The sequence below is a fragment of the Gambusia affinis genome, linkage group LG10 (assembly GCF_019740435.1).
Source record: "Gambusia affinis linkage group LG10, SWU_Gaff_1.0, whole genome shotgun sequence".
NCBI classification, from domain to species: domain Eukaryota; kingdom Metazoa; phylum Chordata; class Actinopteri; order Cyprinodontiformes; family Poeciliidae; genus Gambusia; species Gambusia affinis.
In genome coordinates this window covers 28,514,509-28,519,562 of record NC_057877.1, presented here as the reverse complement: position 1 = coordinate 28,519,562, position 5,054 = coordinate 28,514,509, and positions in this window count along the sequence as shown.

Sequence of the window (5,054 nt, the reverse complement as noted above, 5' to 3'; positions counted from 1 at the left end):
CCTCTTTGCTTCTCGGGTTTCTTTCTCCAGTCAAACACCATCAGTTCAGTTTATTCACATCCAAAACAAATTATTTCCCATGACATCATATACAGTCAGAGCAAAACATCAATTTAACCAACAGGAGCTGCATCAATGCTACAAAAGTAACAAAATGGGCAATAATAATAATGTATAGAATAATTCAGTGGTGTGAAAAAGTGTTTGCCCCCTTCCTGATTTATTTTTGTGTGCATGTTTGTTACACTGAAGTGTTTCAGGTCATCAAACCAAATTAAATACGAATCAAATTCAATACTAAGTAAACACAAAATGCAAGAAAGAAAAATGTTCCAATTTAATACCTTGAAATTGGGTCTCTGTCTCTTTAAGAAGCTCCTGCTCTTTCTGAAGCTCCGCCTACAGGAAGTCGTCCCAACATGGTTCCTCTGTTAACCCTTTAAAATCTTTACCAGCGCTGCTCTGAGCAGCAGCTCCTATAATGAGCTCTGCAGCTGTTTGCTAACTGCTGCTGGCTAGTCTGAAGGAGCTGAAAGGGGGAGGAGCTACACCTCAAAGGTGGGGCCAAACCTTGGGGTTTCTCTGTAATCTTTTGTTTTTGCTGCTGAAATTAGTTCAGAACTTGGTAAAAACCAGATCATTTGTATTATTTCCTGATAAGTAAAAGCCTAAAACTCCACTTTATGTTGAACCTGTCGTCTAATCCACACAGTTAATAATTTCAGATTTAAGGAGTTAGCAGCTAGCAGTGAAATCCAGTAGCAGTCAGTCCTCTGAGCAGACTCTCTGTCTATAAACTCCGCCATTTTGGATCGTTCCACACCAGTAGGAAGACCAGGGCTTCCAGGCTGCAGCTGACACCTCCCACACTGAGGTGGCGCTGTAGCCCCAGTCTGACTTCATCCATGGCCCTTTAGCACCTGCTGATGTCACCGGCGTGTCATCGATCCACCAGAGGACCTGCTGCCAGGGCGAGGTCAGTCCCTTCAGGAGGCAGACCAGCAGGCGAGGCGACTCTGGATCCTCTGAGGAACGTTTGGACCTTAAAATCTGAATGGACGGACCTGAAGACGAGGGGGGAGATCTTCTTAAACAAAATAGTAAAATAGTTTTTAATAAGTGAAATAATCTGCCAGTGGAAGTAAAACTTTTTCATCAATATCAAGGAATTATTGACTCAAAACAAAGTTTTATATCTTTACTAAAAGTTATTTCTGAGTTAGTTTAGATTAGATTTTGTTTTTACGGTGCAGCTCATTTTATGGTTCATTTCACCTTTATTTAACAACAGCTTATAACCATAGTAACAAAATTATGATCTTTTATGCTTGTAGTTCAACTATAGTCCAATAAAATCCTCATGGTAGTGATTAATGTTGATAAAATAACAGTGGGCCAAGCGCTGAACCCTGAGGAACGCCTAGAGCAGATTCTAGGTTATGTATTTAAAGATAATATTTTCCTAATTAGCATTAAGTTCAGTTCTAGTTCAACTGACAGATTATTTCACTATTAAAGTGGATAAATATTTCGTAAAATGTAAATGTCTGCCAGTCGATCTTGACTTAAAACATTCTCCTACGTCTTGATGAAAAGTTATTTGTGAGTTTCGTCTTATTTCAAGTGAACTAAGATACATGAATTAATTAAAATACCAGCTGATATTTGAGTGTTTGTGGATTGTTACTGGTTTCTGTACCTGCTGTCGTGTTTCTCAGAGGAAGGAAATTCGTCGTTTCTCTCCTGACGTCGACCAGCAGGTGAGTTCCATCGCTGAACACCATGGAGAAACGGACCGACCGTCGGTCAGGTTCTGACTGGACCGTCCAGCACCTTCAGAACCAGGAGGCAGAGGGTTATTCCACAGGTTGAGTACAGCAGAACGTCATCAACCTGTGGAGCCTCACCCGAGCAGAAAGAGGAAGAAAACGTTCATCCTGAAGACTTTCCTCCTGCCAGACGAGACGGATGAGGATCAGATCCAGAGATGATCGTAAAATGGTTTCGTTTCACTCAGAGTGAAATGATCCAGATCAGGAGTGATCCATGTTCAAACCTCATTCACTGTAAAAACACAAAACTTCACCAAGTAATATTGGTCTAGTTTTTAGAGAAAATGACACTAAATAAAATAACTTACAAGTAACTTATAACATGGGAAAAATGTCTTATTTTTAATGACGGACAAAAATGTATAATAACACCATCATCAGCATAGAAGGACGCCAAAATCTGACAAACACTGGATGTAATTTCCAGACTTGTTCACTGCAAAAAAACAAACATTTCCCAAGTATTTTTGGTCTGGTTTGTAGTGTAAAAACTTAAAACACTGGGAGACAAAACTGACTTATTAGTGACCTTTTGGTTAAATTTATTAACTTGTTTTGAGTAAATTATTTCCTTTGTAACCACTTGTTTCCCATTTTATAAGTGAAATTATCTGCAAATGGAACCAGATATTTTTCCATCAACATTAAGAAATTATCTACTTGAAACTTTCTCCTGTTTCTTGCTGAAAAGTCACTTGTTAGTTTTGTCTTATTTCAACAGATATTTTCATTAGAAACTTGACCAAAATTTCTTGGTAAGATTTTGTGTTTTTACAGTGTTCCTAATCCATAAATACTTCAAAAGCTCATTTTGGTCGTTTGGGAGACGTTTATCAGTTAAAACTCAACAGAAAAGAAATAATTTACTGTAGATTAAAAGCCAGGAGTTTCATGTGTTTGATACGTTTCATCTGTAAGGATGAGAAGCAGCCCAGCGTTTTATGAAAACATTCACAAATATGTTGAATGAAAATTAAACATTTCCCAGTCAGATTTTTAAAACTCCCATTTAGGTTACTGGGACTGGATTCTGATGGGTAAGAGTGTAAATAATACCTAATAGTATAAAATTACTTAAGAACATCTTAAAAACTATTTAAAAATTAAACCAGGAAATAGTAATTTAGACATGAATATTTTTACCAAAGTTAAAGAAAACAAAAATACAGGCTCCATACAGAATAAATAAAACAATAAACATAATTTTCCTTTCAATAATTCTCTTTTTGCATTAAACCAAGTTATTGTTTTAATTTATAGTGACTAAACAGTTTAATGTTTTGACCTCAGTTTACTAATAAAACTCATAAATTAAAGATTAATTTAAAAGGAATATGGAAATTAAAGGACATAAAGAGAACAATAGAAACTATTACTGAACATTTTGCTGACTGTGTTGTTAAATATTGATATTTTTACCTGAGAAGCCGGTTGCCGTGGATACGCTGCGTGCCGCCGCTCCTCAGTGAGGTCAGGAAGCGGTTTGGTTCTGGGAAACAGAACCGTCAGAAAGCGTTGGAGCAGAACCTGGGCGGTCTCCAGAGGAGCTCTGGGATCAGATGGACCGTTGGTTCTGTTGGTTCTGTCGGTTGGTGCAGGAAGAAAAACAGGAAATTTTCTCACTCATGTTGTCGATTCGACTGAAGGAAACAAAAATAAAATGGGTTTTCTGTTAAACTGTCAGAAACAGTTTAGAAAATTCAAACCTTTTTCTATTTAAATATGAAAATACATTTAAAAACTTTTTGTTGTTTTATTTCTGCTTATCTGATTTTGGTGTTTTTGTGACAAAATGGAGATTTATGATGGTGAACAAAAGAAAACAAATACTTTAACTTTTTCCACCGTTTTATTTTCTGCTACACAAAACATCTTTATTACATTTTTAAATACATTTTCTTAAAACTTTCCAGACTATTGAGCTGAAACAGTTTTTAACTCTTTAGCCTTCATAATGTAATGTTAATGTTATTCTAGATTTTGTGACATTTCTACATATATTTATGTTTCTCACATCGTTGGAAAGCTGAGAGTCTTGAGATTCCAACTATGTGCATATCAATCATAAATGTAGACATGTCCTTTTGTCAAATCACTCATAAATATAAATTAATATGCAACTTTTCACATCCAGATGAATGAACTCAAATAGTTTAATGTCCACAATCCAACAATCTGCTGCTGAAAAGCTTCACGTTTCCCTCCAGGAGCGTCGATTCCTCAAAGATTTCATCAAAACTCCTTCAGGAACATTTTGGTAAAATAAACAACAGATTTTCAGCTCATGTCTTTCCATCTGTGTGCTTCAAGTTAGCAAACTGACCATAAACGGTTCTTATAGAGCTGATCAGATTAACCATTAATAATAATTTAATCAATGTACTGGATGAACAGCAACGTTTCATCTTAAATCCTGGGATAAAAATTAAGGATGTATTGCTGTTTTTGCTTTTTACAGTGTGTTTTGTGTTGTGAATTATTTTAGAACGATGAATTCATTTCCCTACAAGGTGTACTTTCTTTCTATTCTTTGTTTTATCCAGTGGAAAAAATATTAACATTTTGACTTGACCTGATTTAAAATTTTGTTGCCTTACTTTACTATTTATATAATTTTATATACGTTCACTCAGAGCTCATGATGTGTTGATAATTAAAGATTAATAAAACATGATGGAGTTTAAATAATTAACTTAATCTGTACTACCAGTGGAAAAACTAACAAATTCATTTTATTTTATTTGGACATTACTTTTACCATGAGACTTTGAGAAGAAATTATGAAAACATAAAATGTGTTGAATACATTTATTAACATGTTATGAATCAGGGTCATAAACAGAGACGAGATTTTTATTTCAGGATAAAGAAATAAGTTAACTGATCAAACAGACGGCATCCTTCACCAAATACATCCCATAATTTTGTCAAATAAAACAAGCAGTGAGAAAAAAAAAATCATCCTTCACCTATAAAAAGCATTTAGAAAACATTTATTATTTGTGGACGATTCCTGTGATGGAAGATATTCTGACTGATCGTTCCCCACCTTGTTTTCATTAACTTTGTGTTCCTGGTTAGGATTAGCATGTCTGGCTAATGTTAGCGTGTCTGGTTAATGTTAGCGTGTCTGGCTAATGTTAGCGTGTCTGGTTAATGTTAGTGTGTCTGGTTAATGTTAGCTTGTCTGGTTAATGTTAGCGTGTCTGGTTAATGTTAGTA